This window comes from Accipiter gentilis, unplaced genomic scaffold (assembly GCF_929443795.1).
Source record: "Accipiter gentilis unplaced genomic scaffold, bAccGen1.1, whole genome shotgun sequence".
Taxonomy (NCBI): Eukaryota; Metazoa; Chordata; class Aves; order Accipitriformes; family Accipitridae; genus Astur; species Astur gentilis.
This window is the reverse complement of record NW_026061008.1, coordinates 2,252,662-2,271,243: the sequence shown is the minus strand read 5'-3', so window position 1 is coordinate 2,271,243 and position 18,582 is coordinate 2,252,662.

Below are 18,582 nucleotides of genomic sequence, written 5' to 3'. Positions count from 1 at the left end.
ATCCCTCTGCAGCCTATCTTTATCCGCAACAGCACTGGGGATCTCTGCTTTCCCAGAGACTCAGCATGTCACGGTGCTCGTTCTCGGCAGAAACTTTTTCTGAAAAGGCAAACGTCTGGCTCCTTCTCCCACAAGGAAGGTGCCAGCCCTGAAAGATCTTGCTGGTCTTCACAGTCCCCCTGCAGCCTATCCACAGGCACAACAGCACTGGGGATCTCTGCTTTCCCAGTGACTCAGCATGTCACGGTGCTCGTTCTCGGCAGAAACTTTTTCTGAAAAGGCAAACGTCTGGCTCCTTCTCCCACAAGGAAGGTGCCAGCCCTGAAAGATCTTGCTGGTCTTCACTATCCCTCTGCAGCCTATCTTTAGCCGCAACAGCACTGGGGATCTCTGCTTTCCCAGAGACTCAGCATGTCACGGTGCTCGTTCTCGGCAGAAACTTTTTCTGAAAAGACAAACTTACGGCTCCTTCTCCCACAAGGAAGGTGCCAGCCCTGAAAGCTCTTGCTGGTCTTCACTATCCTTCTGCAGCCTATCTTTAGCCGCAACAGCACTGGGTATCTCTGCTTTCCCAGAGACTCAGCATGTCACGGTGCTCGTTCTCGGCAGAAACTTTTTCTGAAAAGGCAAACGTCTGGCTCCTTCTCCCACAAGGAAGGTGCCAGCCCTGAAAGCTCTTGCAGGTCTTCACTATCCCTCTGCAGCCTATCTTTATCCGCAACAGCACTGGGGATCTCTGCTTTCCCAGAGACTCAGCATGCCACGGTGCTCGTTCTCGGCAGAAACTTTTTCTGAAAAGGCAAACGTCTGGCTCCTTCTCCCACAAGGAAGGTGCCAGCCCTGAAAGATCTTGCTGGTCTTCACAGTCCCCCTGCAGCCTATCCACAGGCACAACAGCACTGGGGATCTCTGCTTTCCCAGTGACTCAGCATGTCACGGTGCTCGTTCTCGGCAGAAACTTTTTCTGAAAAGGCAAACGTCTGCCTCCTTCTCCCACAAGGAAGGTGCCAGCCCTGAAAGATCTTGCTGGTCTTCACTATCCCTCTGCAGCCTATCTTTAGCCGCAACAGCACTGGGGATCTCTGCTTTCCCAGAGACTCAGCATGTCACGGTGCTCGTTCTCGGCAGAAACTTTTTCTGAAAAGGCAAACGTCTGGCTCCTTCTCCCACAAGGAAGGTGCCAGCCCTGAAAGATCTTGCTGGTCTTCACCGTCCCCCTGCAGCCTATCCACAGGCACAACAGCACTGGGGATCTCTGCTTTCCCAGAGACTCAGCATGTCACGGTGCTCGTTCTCGGCAGAAACTTTTTCTGAAAAGGCAAACGTCTGGCTCCTTCTCCCACAAGGAAGGTGCCAGCCCTTAAAGATCTTGCTGGTCTTCACCGTCCCCCTGCAGCCTATCCACAGGCACAACAGCACTGGGGATCTCTGCTTTCCCAGAGACTCAGCATGTCACGGTGCTCGTTCTCGGCAGAAACTTTTTCTGAAAAGACAAACTTACGGCTCCTTCTCCCACAAGGAAGCTGCCAGCCCTGAAAGCTCTTGCTGGTCTTCTCCGTCCCCCTGCAGCCTATCTATAGCCGCAACAGCACTGGGGATCTCTGCTTTCCCAGAGACTCAGCATGTCACGGTGCTCGTTCTCGGCAGAAACTTTTTCTGAAAAGGCAAACGTCTGGCTCCTTCTCCCACAAGGAAGCTGCCACCACTGAAAGCTCGTGCTGGTCTTCACTATCCCTCTGCAGCCTATCTATAGCCGCAACAGCACTGGGGAGCTCTGCTTTCCCAGAGTATCAGCATTTTATGGTGCTCGCTTACGGCAGAGCGTTTTTCTGAAGAGGCAAACTTCTGTCTCCATCTTCCACAAGGAAGGTGCCAGCCCTGAAAGGTCTTGCAGGTCTTCACTATCCCTCTGCAGCCTATCTTTATCCGCAACAGCACTGGGGATCTCTGCTTTCCCAGAGATTCAGCATCTTATGGTGCTCGCTTACGGCAGAGCGTTTTTCTGAAGAGGCAAACGTCTGGCTCCATCTTCCACAAGGAAGGTGCCAGCCCTGAAAGCTCTTGCAGGTCTTCACTATCCCTCTGCAGCCTATCTATAGCCGCAACAGCACTGGGGATCTCTGCTTTCCCAGACACTCAGCATGTCACGGTGCTCGTTCTCGGCAGAAACTTTTTCTGAAAAGGCAAACGTCTGGCTCCTTCTCCCACAAGGAAGGTGCCAGCCCTGAAAGCTCTTGCTGGTCTTCACTATCCCTCTGCAGCCTATCTTTATCCGCAACAGCACTGGGGATCTCTGCTTTCCCAGAGACTCAGCATGTCACGGTGCTCGTTCTCGGCAGAAACTTTTTCTGAAAAGGCAAACGTCTGGCTCCTTCTCCCACAAGGAAGGTGCCAGCCCTGAAAGATCTTGCTGGTCTTCACCGTCCCCCTGCAGCCTATCCACAGGCACAACAGCACTGGTGATCTCTGCTTTCCCAGAGACTCAGCATGTCACGGTGCTCGTTCTCGGCAGAAACTTTTTCTGAAAAGGCAAACGTCTGGCTCCTTCTCCCACAAGGAAGGTGCCAGCCCTGAAAGATCTTGCTGGTCTTCACTATCCCTCTGCAGCCTATCTTTATCCGCAACAGCACTGGGGATCTCTGCTTTCCCAGAGACTCAGCATGTCACGGGGCTCGTTCTCGGCAGAAACTTTTTCTGAAAAGGCAAACGTCTGGCTCCTTCTCCCACAAGGAAGGTGCCAGCCCTGAAAGATCTTGCTGGTCTTCACAGTCCCCCTGCAGCCTATCCACAGGCACAACAGCACTGGGGATCTCTGCTTTCCCAGCGACTCAGCATGTCACGGTGCTCGTTCTCGGCAGAAACTTTTTCTGAAAAGGCAAACGTCTGGCTCCTTCTCCCACAAGGAAGGTGCCAGCCCTGAAAGATCCTGCTGGTCTTCACTATCCCTCTGCAGCCTATCTTTAGCCGCAACAGCACTGGGGATCTCTGCTTTCCCAGAGACTCAGCATGTCACGGGGCTCGTTCTCGGCAGAAACTTTTTCTGAAAAGGCAAACGTCTGGCTCCTTCTCCTACAAGGAAGGTGCCAGCCCTGAAAGATCTTGCTGGTCTTCACAGTCCCCCTGCAGCCTATCCACAGGCACAACAGCACTGGGGATCTCTGCTTTCCCAGCGACTCAGCATGTCACGGTGCTCGTTCTCGGCAGAGCCTTTTTCTGAAAAGGCAAACGTCTGGCTCCTTCTCCCACAAGGAAGGTGCCAGCCCTGAAAGATCTTGCTGGTCTTCACCGTCCCCCTGCAGCCTATCTTTAGCCGCAACAGCACTGGGGATCTCTGCTTTCCCAGACACTCAGCATGTCACGGTGCTCGTTCTCGGCAGAAACTTTTTCTGAAAAGAGAAACTTACGGCTCCTTCTCCCACAAGGAAGGTGCCAGCCCTGAAAGCTCTTGCTGGTCTTCACTATCCTTCTGCAGCCTATCTTTAGCCGCAACAGCACTGGGGATCTCTGCTTTCCCAGAGACTCAGCATGTCACGGTGCTCGTTCTCGGCAGAAACTTTTTCTGAAAAGGCAAACGTCTGGCTCCTTCTCCCACAAGGAAGGTGCCAGCCCTGAAAGATCTTGCTGGTCTTCACTATCCCTCTGCAGCCTATCTTTATCCGCAACAGCACTGGGGATCTCTGCTTTCCCAGAGACTCAGCATGTCACGGTGCTCGTTCTCGGCAGAAACTTTTTCTGAAAAGGCAAACGTCTGGCTCCTTCTCCCACAAGGAAGGTGCCAGCCCTGAAAGATCTTGCTGGTCTTCACAGTCCCCCTGCAGCCTATCCACAGGCACAACAGCACTGGGGATCTCTGCTTTCCCAGTGACTCAGCATGTCACGGTGCTCGTTCTCGGCAGAAACTTTTTCTGAAAAGGCAAACGTCTGGCTCCTTCTCCCACAAGGAAGGTGCCAGCCCTGAAAGCTCTTGCTGGTCTTCACTATCCTTCTGCAGCCTATCTTTAGCCGCAACAGCACTGGGTATCTCTGCTTTCCCAGAGACTCAGCATGTCACGGTGCTCGTTCTCGGCAGAAACTTTTTCTGAAAAGGCAAACGTCTGGCTCCTTCTCCCACAAGGAAGGTGCCAGCCCTGAAAGCTCTTGCAGGTCTTCACTATCCCTCTGCAGCCTATCTTTATCCGCAACAGCACTGGGGATCTCTGCTTTCCCAGAGACTCAGCATGCCACGGTGCTCGTTCTCGGCAGAAACTTTTTCTGAAAAGGCAAACGTCTGGCTCCTTCTCCCACAAGGAAGGTGCCAGCCCTGAAAGATCTTGCTGGTCTTCACAGTCCCCCTGCAGCCTATCCACAGGCACAACAGCACTGGGGATCTCTGCTTTCCCAGTGACTCAGCATGTCACGGTGCTCGTTCTCGGCAGAAACTTTTTCTGAAAAGGCAAACGTCTGCCTCCTTCTCCCACAAGGAAGGTGCCAGCCCTGAAAGATCTTGCTGGTCTTCACTATCCCTCTGCAGCCTATCTTTAGCCGCAACAGCACTGGGGATCTCTGCTTTCCCAGAGACTCAGCATGTCACGGTGCTCGTTCTCGGCAGAAACTTTTTCTGAAAAGGCAAACGTCTGGCTCCTTCTCCCACAAGGAAGGTGCCAGCCCTGAAAGCTCTTGCTGGTCTTCACCGTCCCCCTGCAGCCTATCCACAGGCACAACAGCACTGGGGATCTCTGCTTTCCCAGAGACTCAGCATGTCACGGTGCTCGTTCTCGGCAGAAACTTTTTCTGAAAAGGCAAACGTCTGGCTCCTTCTCCCACAAGGAAGGTGCCAGCCCTTAAAGATCTTGCTGGTCTTCACCGTCCCCCTGCAGCCTATCCACAGGCACAACAGCACTGGGGATCTCTGCTTTCCCAGAGACTCAGCATGTCACGGTGCTCGTTCTCGGCAGAAACTTTTTCTGAAAAGACAAACTTACGGCTCCTTCTCCCACAAGGAAGGTGCCAGCCCTGAAAGATCTTGCTGGTCTTCACTATCCCTCTGCAGCCTATCTTTAGCCGCAACAGCTCTGGGGATCTCTGCTTTCCCAGAGACTCAGCATGTCACGGTGCTCGTTCTCGGCAGAAACTTTTTCTGAAAAGGCAAATGTCTGGCTCCTTCTCCCACAAGGAAGGTGCCAGCCCTGAAAGATCTTGCTGGTCTTCACTATCCCTCTGCAGCCTATCTTTAGCCGCAACAGCACTGGGGATCTCTGCTTTCCCAGAGACTCAGCATGTCACGGTGCTCGTTCTCGGCAGAAACTTTTTCTGAAAAGGCAAACGTCTGGCTCCTTCTCCCACAAGGAAGGTGCCAGCCCTGAAAGATCTTGCTGGTCTTCACCGTCCCCCTGCAGCCTATCCACAGGCACAACAGCACTGGGGATCTCTGCTTTCCCAGAGACTCAGCATGTCACGGTGCTCGTTCTCGGCAGAAACTTTTTCTGAAAAGGCAAACGTCTGGCTCCTTCTCCCACAAGGAAGGTGCCAGCCCTGAAAGATCTTGCTGGTCTTCACCGTCCCCCTGCAGCCTATCCACAGGCACAACAGCACTGGGGATCTCTGCTTTCCCAGAGACTCAGCATGTCACGGTGCTCGTTCTCGGCAGAAACTTTTTCTGAAAAGGCAAACGTCTGGCTCCTTCTCCCACAAGGAAGGTGCCAGCCCTGAAAGCTCTTGCAGGTCTTCACTATCCCTCTGCAGCCTATCTTTAGCCGCAACAGCACTGGGGATCTCTGCTTTCCCAGAGACTCAGCATGTCACGGTGCTCGTTCTCGGCAGAAACTTTTTCTGAAAAGGCAAACGTCTGGCTCCTTCTCCCACAAGGAAGGTGCCAGCCCTGAAAGCTCTTGCAGGTCTTCACTATCCCTCTGCAGCCTATCTTTATCCGCAACAGCACTGGGGATCTCTGCTTTCCCAGAGACTCAGCATGCCACGGTGCTCGTTCTCGGCAGAAACTTTTTCTGAAAAGGCAAACGTCTGGCTCCTTCTCCCACAAGGAAGGTGCCAGCCCTGAAAGATCTTGCTGGTCTTCACAGTCCCCCTGCAGCCTATCCACAGGCACAACAGCACTGGGGATCTCTGCTTTCCCAGTGACTCAGCATGTCACGGTGCTCGTTCTCGGCAGAAACTTTTTCTGAAAAGGCAAACGTCTGCCTCCTTCTCCCACAAGGAAGGTGCCAGCCCTGAAAGATCTTGCTGGTCTTCACTATCCCTCTGCAGCCTATCTTTAGCCGCAACAGCACTGGGGATCTCTGCTTTCCCAGAGACTCAGCATGTCACGGTGCTCGTTCTCGGCAGAAACTTTTTCTGAAAAGGCAAACGTCTGGCTCCTTCTCCCACAAGGAAGGTGCCAGCCCTGAAAGATCTTGCTGGTCTTCACCGTCCCCCTGCAGCCTATCCACAGGCACAACAGCACTGGGGATCTCTGCTTTCCCAGCGACTCAGCATGTCACGGTGCTCGTTCTCGGCAGAAACTTTTTCTGAAAAGGCAAACGTCTGGCTCCTTCTCCCACAAGGAAGGTGCCAGCCCTGAAAGATCCTGCTGGTCTTCACTATCCCTCTGCAGCCTATCTTTAGCCGCAACAGCACTGGGGATCTCTGCTTTCCCAGAGACTCAGCATGTCACGGGGCTCGTTCTCGGCAGAAACTTTTTCTGAAAAGGCAAACGTCTGGCTCCTTCTCCTACAAGGAAGGTGCCAGCCCTGAAAGATCTTGCTGGTCTTCACAGTCCCCCTGCAGCCTATCCACAGGCACAACAGCACTGGGGATCTCTGCTTTCCCACAGACTCAGCATCTCATGGTGCTCGTTCTCGGCAGAGCCTTTTTCTGAAAAGGCAAACGTCTGGCTCCTTCTCCCACAAGGAAGGTGCCAGCCCTGAAAGATCTTGCTGGTCTTCACCGTCCCCCTGCAGCCTATCTTTAGCCGCAACAGCACTGGGGATCTCTGCTTTCCCAGACACTCAGCATGTCACGGTGCTCGTTCTCGGCAGAAACTTTTTCTGAAAAGACAAACTTACGGCTCCTTCTCCCACAAGGAAGGTGCCAGCCCTGAAAGCTCTTGCTGGTCTTCACTATCCTTCTGCAGCCTATCTTTAGCCGCAACAGCACTGGGGATCTCTGCTTTCCCAGAGACTCAGCATGTCACGGTGCTCGTTCTCGGCAGAAACTTTTTCTGAAAAGGCAAACGTCTGGCTCCTTCTCCCACAAGGAAGGTGCCAGCCCTGAAAGATCTTGCTGGTCTTCACTATCCCTCTGCAGCCTATCTTTATCCGCAACAGCACTGGGGATCTCTGCTTTCCCAGAGACTCAGCATGTCACGGTGCTCGTTCTCGGCAGAAACTTTTTCTGAAAAGGCAAACGTCTGGCTCCTTCTCCCACAAGGAAGGTGCCAGCCCTGAAAGATCTTGCTGGTCTTCACAGTCCCCCTGCAGCCTATCCACAGGCACAACAGCACTGGGGATCTCTGCTTTCCCAGTGACTCAGCATGTCACGGTGCTCGTTCTCGGCAGAAACTTTTTCTGAAAAGGCAAACGTCTGGCTCCTTCTCCCACAAGGAAGGTGCCAGCCCTGAAAGATCTTGCTGGTCTTCACTATCCCTCTGCAGCCTATCTTTAGCCGCAACAGCACTGGGGATCTCTGCTTTCCCAGAGACTCAGCATGTCACGGTGCTCGTTCTCGGCAGAAACTTTTTCTGAAAAGGCAAACTTACGGCTCCTTCTCCCACAAGGAAGGTGCCAGCCCTGAAAGCTCTTGCTGGTCTTCACTATCCTTCTGCAGCCTATCTTTAGCCGCAACAGCACTGGGTATCTCTGCTTTCCCAGAGACTCAGCATGTCACGGTGCTCGTTCTCGGCAGAAACTTTTTCTGAAAAGGCAAACGTCTGGCTCCTTCTCCCACAAGGAAGGTGCCAGCCCTGAAAGCTCTTGCAGGTCTTCACTATCCCTCTGCAGCCTATCTTTATCCGCAACAGCACTGGGGATCTCTGCTTTCCCAGAGACTCAGCATGCCACGGTGCTCGTTCTCGGCAGAAACTTTTTCTGAAAAGGCAAACGTCTGGCTCCTTCTCCCACAAGGAAGGTGCCAGCCCTGAAAGATCTTGCTGGTCTTCACAGTCCCCCTGCAGCCTATCCACAGGCACAACAGCACTGGGGATCTCTGCTTTCCCAGTGACTCAGCATGTCACGGTGCTCGTTCTCGGCAGAAACTTTTTCTGAAAAGGCAAACGTCTGCCTCCTTCTCCCACAAGGAAGGTGCCAGCCCTGAAAGATCTTGCTGGTCTTCACTATCCCTCTGCAGCCTATCTTTAGCCGCAACAGCACTGGGGATCTCTGCTTTCCCAGAGACTCAGCATGTCACGGTGCTCGTTCTCGGCAGAAACTTTTTCTGAAAAGGCAAACGTCTGGCTCCTTCTCCCACAAGGAAGGTGCCAGCCCTGAAAGATCTTGCTGGTCTTCACCGTCCCCCTGCAGCCTATCCACAGGCACAACAGCACTGGGGATCTCTGCTTTCCCAGAGACTCAGCATGTCACGGTGCTCGTTCTCGGCAGAAACTTTTTCTGAAAAGGCAAACGTCTGGCTCCTTCTCCCACAAGGAAGGTGCCAGCCCTGAAAGCTCTTGCAGGTCTTCACTATCCCTCTGCAGCCTATCTTTAGCCGCAACAGCACTGGGGATGTCTGCTTTCCCAGAGACTCAGCATGTCACGGGGCTCGTTCTCGGCAGAAACTTTTTCTGAAAAGGCAAACGTCTGGCTCCTTCTCCCACAAGGAAGGTGCCAGCCCTGAAAGCTCTTGCTGGTCTTCACCGTCCCCCTGCAGCCTATCCACAGACACAACAGCACTGGGGATCTCTGCTTTCCCAGAGACTCAGCATCTCATGGTGCTCGCTCTCGGCAGAGCCTTTTTCTGAAAAGGCAAACGTCTGGCTCCTTCTCCCACAAGGAAGCTGCCAGCCCTGAAAGCTCTTGCTGGTCTTCTCCGTCCCCCTGCAGCCTATCTATAGCCGCAACAGCACTGGGGATCTCTGCTTTCCCAGAGACTCAGCATGTCACGGTGCTCGTTCTCGGCAGAAACTTTTTCTGAAAAGGCAAACGTCTGGCTCCTTCTCCCACAAGGAAGCTGCCACCACTGAAAGCTCGTGCTGGTCTTCACTATCCCTCTGCAGCCTATCTATAGCCGCAACAGCACTGGGGAGCTCTGCTTTCCCAGAGTATCAGCATTTTATGGTGCTCGCTTACGGCAGAGCGTTTTTCTGAAGAGGCAAACTTCTGTCTCCATCTTCCACAAGGAAGGTGCCAGCCCTGAAAGGTCTTGCAGGTCTTCACTATCCCTCTGCAGCCTATCTTTATCCGCAACAGCACTGGGGATCTCTGCTTTCCCAGAGATTCAGCATCTTATGGTGCTCGCTTACGGCAGAAACTTTTTCTGAAAAGGCAAACGTCTGGCTCCATCTTCCACAAGGAAGGTGCCAGCCCTGAAAGCTCTTGCAGGTCTTCACTATCCCTCTGCAGCCTATCTATAGCCGCAACAGCACTGGGGATCTCTGCTTTCCCAGACACTCAGCATGTCACGGTGCTCGTTCTCGGCAGAAACTTTTTCTGAAAAGGCAAACGTCTGGCTCCTTCTCCCACAAGGAAGGTGCCAGCCCTTAAAGATCTTGCTGGTCTTCACCGTCCCCCTGCAGCCTATCCACAGGCACTGGGGATCTCTGCTTACCCAGAGACTCAGCATGTCACGGTGCTCGTTCTCGGCAGAAACTTTTTCTGAAAAGACAAACTTACGGCTCCTTCTCCCACAAGGAAGGTGCCAGCCCTGAAAGATCTTGCTGGTCTTCACCGTCCCCCTGCAGCCTATCCACAGGCACAACAGCACTGGGGATCTCTGCTTTCCCAGAGACTCAGCATGTCACGGTGCTCGTTCTCGGCAGAAACTTTTTCTGAAAAGACAAACTTACGGCTCCTTCTCCCACAAGGAAGGTGCCAGCCCTGAAAGATCTTGCTGGTCTTCACTATCCCTCTGCAGCCTATCTTTAGCCGCAACAGCACTGGGGATCTCTGCTTTCCCAGAGACTCAGCATGTCACGGTGCTCGTTCTCGGCAGAAACTTTTTCTGAAAAGGCAAACGTCTGGCTCTTTCTCCCACAAGGAAGGTGCCAGCCCTGAAAGCTCTTGCTGGTCTTCACTATCCCTCTGCAGCCTATCTTTAGCCGCAACAGCTCTGGGGATCTCTGCTTTCCCAGAGACTCAGCATGTCACGGTGCTCGTTCTCGGCAGAAACTTTTTCTGAAAAGGCAAATGTCTGGCTCCTTCTCCCACAAGGAAGGTGCCAGCCCTGAAAGATCTTGCTGGTCTTCACTATCCCTCTGCAGCCTATCTTTAGCCGCAACAGCACTGGGGATCTCTGCTTTCCCAGAGACTCAGCATGTCACGGTGCTCGTTCTCGGCAGAAACTTTTTCTGAAAAGGCAAACGTCTGGCTCCTTCTCCCACAAGGAAGGTGCCAGCCCTGAAAGATCTTGCTGGTCTTCACCGTCCCCCTGCAGCCTATCCACAGGCACAACAGCACTGGGGATCTCTGCTTTCCCAGAGACTCAGCATGTCACGGTGCTCGTTCTCGGCAGAAACTTTTTCTGAAAAGGCAAACGTCTGGCTCCTTCTCCCACAAGGAAGGTGCCAGCCCTGAAAGATCTTGCTGGTCTTCACCGTCCCCCTGCAGCCTATCCACAGGCACAACAGCACTGGGGATCTCTGCTTTCCCAGAGACTCAGCATGTCACGGTGCTCGTTCTCGGCAGAAACTTTTTCTGAAAAGGCAAACGTCTGGCTCCTTCTCCCACAAGGAAGGTGCCAGCCCTGAAAGCTCTTGCAGGTCTTCACTATCCCTCTGCAGCCTATCTTTAGCCGCAACAGCACTGGGGATGTCTGCTTTCCCAGAGACTCAGCATGTCACGGGGCTCGTTCTCGGCAGAAACTTTTTCTGAAAAGGCAAACGTCTGGCTCCTTCTCCCACAAGGAAGGTGCCAGCCCTGAAAGCTCTTGCTGGTCTTCACCGTCCCCCTGCAGCCTATCCACAGACACAACAGCACTGGGGATCTCTGCTTTCCCAGAGACTCAGCATCTCATGGTGCTCGCTCTCGGCAGAGCCTTTTTCTGAAAAGGCAAACGTCTGGCTCCTTCTCCCACAAGGAAGCTGCCAGCCCTGAAAGCTCTTGCTGGTCTTCTCCGTCCCCCTGCAGCCTATCTATAGCCGCAACAGCACTGGGGATCTCTGCTTTCCCAGAGACTCAGCATGTCACGGTGCTCGTTCTCGGCAGAAACTTTTTCTGAAAAGGCAAACGTCTGGCTCCTTCTCCCACAAGGAAGCTGCCACCACTGAAAGCTCGTGCTGGTCTTCACTATCCCTCTGCAGCCTATCTATAGCCGCAACAGCACTGGGGAGCTCTGCTTTCCCAGAGTATCAGCATTTTATGGTGCTCGCTTACGGCAGAGCGTTTTTCTGAAGAGGCAAACTTCTGTCTCCATCTTCCACAAGGAAGGTGCCAGCCCTGAAAGGTCTTGCAGGTCTTCACTATCCCTCTGCAGCCTATCTTTATCCGCAACAGCACTGGGGATCTCTGCTTTCCCAGAGATTCAGCATCTTATGGTGCTCGCTTACGGCAGAAACTTTTTCTGAAAAGGCAAACGTCTGGCTCCATCTTCCACAAGGAAGGTGCCAGCCCTGAAAGCTCTTGCAGGTCTTCACTATCCCTCTGCAGCCTATCTATAGCCGCAACAGCACTGGGGATCTCTGCTTTCCCAGACACTCAGCATGTCACGGTGCTCGTTCTCGGCAGAAACTTTTTCTGAAAAGGCAAACGTCTGGCTCCTTCTCCCACAAGGAAGGTGCCAGCCCTTAAAGATCTTGCTGGTCTTCACCGTCCCCCTGCAGCCTATCCACAGGCACTGGGGATCTCTGCTTACCCAGAGACTCAGCATGTCACGGTGCTCGTTCTCGGCAGAAACTTTTTCTGAAAAGACAAACTTACGGCTCCTTCTCCCACAAGGAAGGTGCCAGCCCTGAAAGATCTTGCTGGTCTTCACTATCCCTCTGCAGCCTATCTTTAGCCGCAACAGCACTGGGGATCTCTGCTTTCCCAGAGACTCAGCATGTCACGGTGCTCGTTCTCGGCAGAAACTTTTTCTGGAAAGGCAAACGTCTGGCTCCTTCTCCCACAAGGAAGGTGCCAGCCCTGAAAGATCTTGCTGGTCTTCACTATCCCTCTGCAGCCTATCTTTAGCTGCAACAGCACTGGGGATCTCTGCTTTCCCAGAGACTCAGCATGTCACGGTGCTCGTTCTCGGCAGAAACTATTTCTGAAAAGGCAAACGTCTGGCTCCTTCTCCCACAAGGCAGCTGCCAGCCCTGAAAGCTCTTGCTGGTCTTCACCGTCCCCCTGCAGCCTATCCACAGGCACAACAGCACTGGGGATCTCTGCTTTCCCAGAGACTCAGCATGTCACGGTGCTCGTTCTCGGCACAAACTTTTTCTGAAAAGACAAACTTACGGCTCCTTCTCCCACAAGGAAGGTGCCAGCCCTGAAAGATCTTGCTGGTCTTCACTATCCCTCTGCAGCCTATCTTTAGCCGCAACAGCTCTGGGGATCTCTGCTTTCCCAGAGACTCAGCATGTCACGGTGCTCGTTCTCGGCAGAAACTTTTTCTGAAAAGGCAAATGTCTGGCTCCTTCTCCCACAAGGAAGGTGCCAGCCCTGAAAGATCTTGCTGGTCTTCACTATCCCTCTGCAGCCTATCTTTAGCCGCAACAGCACTGGGGATCTCTGCTTTCCCAGAGTCTCAGCATGTCACGGTGCTCGTTCTCGGCAGAAACTTTTTCTGAAAAGGCAAACGTCTGGCTCCTTCTCCCACAAGGAAGGTGCCAGCCCTGAAAGATCTTGGTGGTCTTCACCGTCCCCCTGCAGCCTATCCACAGGCACAACAGCACTGGGGATCTCTGCTTTCCCAGAGACTCAGCATGTCACGGTGCTCGTTCTCGGCAGAAACTTTTTCTGAAAAGGCAAACGTCTGGCTCCTTCTCCCACAAGGAAGGTGCCAGCCCTGAAAGATCTTGCTGGTCTTCACCGTCCCCCTGCAGCCTATCCACAGGCACAACAGCACTGGGGATCTCTGCTTTCCCAGAGACTCAGCATGTCACGGTGCTCGTTCTCGGCAGAAACTTTTTCTGAAAAGGCAAACGTCTGGCTCCTTCTCCCACAAGGAAGGTGCCAGCCCTGAAAGATCTTGCTGGTCTTCACTATCCCTCTGCAGCCTATCTTTATCCGCAACAGCACTGGGGATCTCTGCTTTCCCAGAGACTCAGCATGTCACGGGGCTCGTTCTCGGCAGAAACTTTTTCTGAAAAGGCAAACGTCTGGCTCCTTCTCCCACAAGGAAGGTGCCAGCCCTGAAAGCTCTTGCAGGTCTTCACTATCCCTCTGCAGCCTATCTTTAGCCGCAACAGCACTGGGGATGTCTGCTTTCCCAGAGACTCAGCATGTCACGGTGCTCGTTCTCGGCAGAAACTTTTTCTGAAAAGGTAAACGTCTGGCTCCTTCTCCCACAAGGAAGGTGCCAGCCCTGAAAGCTCTTGCTGGTCTTCACCGTCCCCCTGCAGCCTATCCACAGACACAACAGCACTGGGGATCTCTGCTTTCCCAGAGACTCAGCATCTCATGGTGCTCGCTCTCGGCAGAGCCTTTTTCTGAAAAGGCAAACGTCTGGCTCCTTCTCCCACAAGGAAGCTGCCAGCCCTGAAAGCTCTTGCTGGTCTTCTCCGTCCCCCTGCAGCCTATCCACAGGCACAACAGCACTGGGGATCTGTGCTTTCCCAGAGACTCAGCATGTCACGGTGCTCGTTCTCGGCAGAAACTTTTTCTGAAAAGGCAAACGTCTGGCTCCTTCTCCCACAAGGAAGGTGCCAGCCCTGAAAGATCTTGCTGGTCTTCACCGTCCCCCTGCAGCCTATCCACAGGCACAACAGCACTGGGGATCTGTGCTTTCCCAGAGACTCAGCATGTCACGGTGCTCGTTCTCGGCAGAAACTTTTTCTGAAAAGGCAAACGTCTGGCTCCTTCTCCCACAAGGAAGGTGCCAGCCCTGAAAGATCTTGCTGGTCTTCACTATCCCTCTGCAGCCTATCTTTATCCGCAACAGCACTGGGGATCTCTGCTTTCCCAGAGACTCAGCATGTCACGGGGCTCGTTCTCGGCAGAAACTTTTTCTGAAAAGGCAAATGTCTGGCTCCTTCTCCCACAAGGAAGGTGCCAGCCCTGAAAGATCTTGCTGGTCTTCACAGTCCCCCTGCAGCCTATCCACAGGCACAACAGCACTGGGGATCTCTGCTTTCCCAGCGACTCAGCATGTCACGGTGCTCGTTCTCGGCAGAAACTTTTTCTGAAAAGGCAAACGTCTGGCTCCTTCTCCCACAAGGAAGGTGCCAGCCCTGAAAGATCTTGCTGGTCTTCACTATCCCTCTGCAGCCTATCTTTATCCGCAACAGCACTGGGGATCTCTGCTTTCCCAGAGACTCAGCATGTCACGGGGCTCGTTCTCGGCAGAAACTTTTTCTGAAAAGGCAAACGTCTGGCTCCTTCTCCCACAAGGAAGGTGCCAGCCCTGAAAGATCTTGCTGGTCTTCACAGTCCCCCTGCAGCCTATCCACAGGCACAACAGCACTGGGGATCTCTGCTTTCCCAGCGACTCAGCATGTCACGGTGCTCGTTCTCGGCAGAGCCTTTTTCTGAAAAGGCAAACGTCTGGCTCCTTCTCCCACAAGGAAGGTGCCAGCCCTGAAAGATCTTGCTGGTCTTCACCGTCCCCCTGCAGCCTATCTTTAGCCGCAACAGCACTGGGGATCTCTGCTTTCCCAGACACTCAGCATGTCACGGTGCTCGTTCTCGGCAGAAACTTTTTCTGAAAAGACAAACTTACGGCTCCTTCTCCCACAAGGAATGTGCCAGCCCTGAAAGCTCTTGCTGGTCTTCACTATCCTACTGCAGCCTATCTTTAGCCGCAACAGCACTGGGGATCTCTGCTTTCCCAGAGACTCAGCATGTCACGGTGCTCGTTCTCGGCAGAAACTTTTTCTGAAAAGGCAAACGTCTGGCTCCTTCTCCCACAAGGAAGGTGCCAGCCCTGAAAGATCTTGCTGGTCTTCACTATCCCTCTGCAGCCTATCTTTATCCGCAACAGCACTGGGGATCTCTGCTTTCCCAGAGACTCAGCATGTCACGGTGCTCGTTCTCGGCAGAAACTTTTTCTGAAAAGGCAAACGTCTGGCTCCTTCTCCCACAAGGAAGGTGCCAGCCCTGAAAGATCTTGCTAGTCTTCACTATCCCTCTGCAGCCTATCTTTAGCCGCAACAGCACTGGGGATCTCTGCTTTCCCAGAGACTCAGCATGTCACGGTGCTCGTTCTCGGCAGAAACTTTTTCTGAAAAGACAAACTTACGGCTCCTTCTCCCACAAGGAAGGTGCCAGCCCTGAAAGCTCTTGCTGGTCTTCACTATCCTTCTGCAGCCTATCTTTAGCCACAACAGCACTGGGTATCTCTGCTTTCCCAGAGACTCAGCATGTCACGGTGCTCGTTCTCGGCAGAAACTTTTTCTGAAAAGGCAAACGTCTGGCTCCTTCTCCCACAAGGAAGGTGCCAGCCCTGAAAGATCTTGCTGGTCTTCACTATCCCTCTGCAGCCTATCTTTAGCCGCAACAGCACTGGGGATGTCTGCTTTCCCAGAGACTCAGCATGTCACGGTGCTCGTTCTCGGCAGAAACTTTTTCTGAAAAGGCAAACGTCTGGCTCGTTCTCCCACAAGGAAGGTGCCAGCCCTGAAAGCTCTTGCTGGTCTTCACTATCCCTCTGCAGCCTATCTTTAGCCGCAACAGCACTGGGGATCTCTGCTTTCCCAGAGACTCAGCATGTCACGGTGCTCGTTCTCGGCAGAAACTTTTTCTGAAAAGGCAAACGTCTGGCTCCTTCTCCCACAAGGAAGGTGCCAGCCCTGAAAGCTCTTGCAGGTCTTCACTATCCCTCTGCAGCCTACCTATAGCCGCAACAGCACTGGGGATCTCTGCTTTCCCAGAGACTCAGCATCTCATGGTGCTCGCTCTCGGCAGAGCCTTTTTCTGAAAAGGCAAACGTCTGGCTCCTTCTCCCACAAGGAAGGTGCCAGCCCTGAAAGCTCTTGCAGGTCTTCACTATCCCTCTGCAGCCTATCCACAAGCACAACAGCACTGGGGATCTCTGCTTTCCCAGAGACTCAGCATGTCACGGTGCTCGTTCTCGGCAGAAACTTTTTCTGAAAAGGCAAACGTCTGGCTCCTTCTCCCACAAGGAAGGTGCCAGCCCTGAAAGCTCTTGCAGGTCTTCACTATCCCTCTGCAGCCTATCCACAGGCACAACAGCACTGGGGATCTCTGCTTTCCCAGAGACTCAGCATGTCACGGTGCTCGTTCTCGGCACAAACTTTTTCTGAAAAGACAAACTTACGGCTCCTTCTCCCACAAGGAAGGTGCCAGCCCTGAAAGATCTTGCTGGTCTTCACTATCCCTCTGCAGCCTATCTTTAGCCGCAACAGCTCTGGGGATCTCTGCTTTCCCAGAGACTCAGCATGTCACGGTGCTCGTTCTCGGCAGAAACTTTTTCTGAAAAGGCAAATGTCTGGCTCCTTCTCCCACAAGGAAGGTGCCAGCCCTGAAAGATCTTGCTGGTCTTCACTATCCCTCTGCAGCCTATCTTTAGCCGCAACAGCACTGGGGATCTCTGCTTTCCCAGAGTCTCAGCATGTCACGGTGCTCGTTCTCGGCAGAAACTTTTTCTGAAAAGGCAAACGTCTGGCTCCTTCTCCCACAAGGAAGGTGCCAGCCCTGAAAGATCTTGGTGGTCTTCACCGTCCCCCTGCAGCCTATCCACAGGCACAACAGCACTGGGGATCTCTGCTTTCCCAGAGACTCAGCATGTCACGGTGCTCGTTCTCGGCAGAAACTTTTTCTGAAAAGGCAAACGTCTGGCTCCTTCTCCCACAAGGAAGGTGCCAGCCCTGAAAGATCTTGCTGGTCTTCACCGTCCCCCTGCAGCCTATCCACAGGCACAACAGCACTGGGGATCTCTGCTTTCCCAGAGACTCAGCATGTCACGGTGCTCGTTCTCGGCAGAAACTTTTTCTGAAAAGGCAAACGTCTGGCTCCTTCTCCCACAAGGAAGGTGCCAGCCCTGAAAGATCTTGCTGGTCTTCACTATCCCTCTGCAGCCTATCTTTAGCCGCAACAGCACTGGGGATCTCTGCTTTCCCAGAGACTCAGCATGTCACGGTGCTCGTTCTCGGCAGAAACTTTTTCTGAAAAGGCAAACGTCTGGCTCCTTCTCCCACAAGGAAGGTGCCAGCCCTGAAAGCTCTTGCAGGTCTTCACTATCCCTCTGCAGCCTATCTTTAGCCGCAACAGCACTGGGGATGTCTGCTTTCCCAGAGACTCAGCATGTCACGGTGCTCGTTCTCGGCAGAAACTTTTTCTGAAAAGGTAAACGTCTGGCTCCTTCTCCCACAAGGAAGGTGCCAGCCCTGAAAGCTCTTGCTGGTCTTCACCGTCCCCCTGCAGCCTATCCACAGACACAACAGCACTGGGGATCTCTGCTTTCCCAGAGACTCAGCATCTCATGGTGCTCGCTCTCGGCAGAGCCTTTTTCTGAAAAGGCAAACGTCTGGCTCCTTCTCCCACAAGGAAGCTGCCAGCCCTGAAAGCTCTTGCTGGTCTTCTCCGTCCCCCTGCAGCCTATCCACAGGCACAACAGCACTGGGGATCTGTGCTTTCCCAGAGACTCAGCATGTCACGGTGCTCGTTCTCGGCAGAAACTTTTTCTGAAAAGGCAAACGTCTGGCTCCTTCTCCCACAAGGAAGGTGCCAGCCCTGAAAGATCTTGCTGGTCTTCACCGTCCCCCTGCAGCCTATCCACAGGCACAACAGCACTGGGGATCTGTGCTTTCCCAGAGACTCAGCATGTCACGGTGCTCGTTCTCGGCAGAAACTTTTTCTGAAAAGGCAAACGTCTGGCTCCTTCTCCCACAAGGAAGGTGCCAGCCCTGAAAGATCTTGCTGGTCTTCACTATCCCTCTGCAGCCTATCTATATCCGCAACAGCACTGGGGATCTCTGCTTTCCCAGAGACTCAGCATGTCACGGGGCTCGTTCTCGGCAGAAACTTTTTCTGAAAAGGCAAACGTCTGGCTCCTTCTCCCACAAGGAAGGTGCCAGCCCTGAAAGATCTTGCTGGTCTTCACCGTCCCCCTGCAGCCTATCCACAGGCACAACAGCACTGGGGATCTCTGCTTTCCCAGCGACTCAGCATGTCACGGTGCTCGTTCTCGGCAGAAACTTTTTCTGAAAAGGCAAACGTCTGGCTCCTTCTCCCACAAGGAAGGTGCCAGCCCTGAAAGATCTTGCTGGTCTTCACTATCCCTCTGCAGCCTATCTTTATCCGCAACAGCACTGGGGATCTCTGCTTTCCCAGAGACTCAGCATGTCACGGGGCTCGTTCTCGG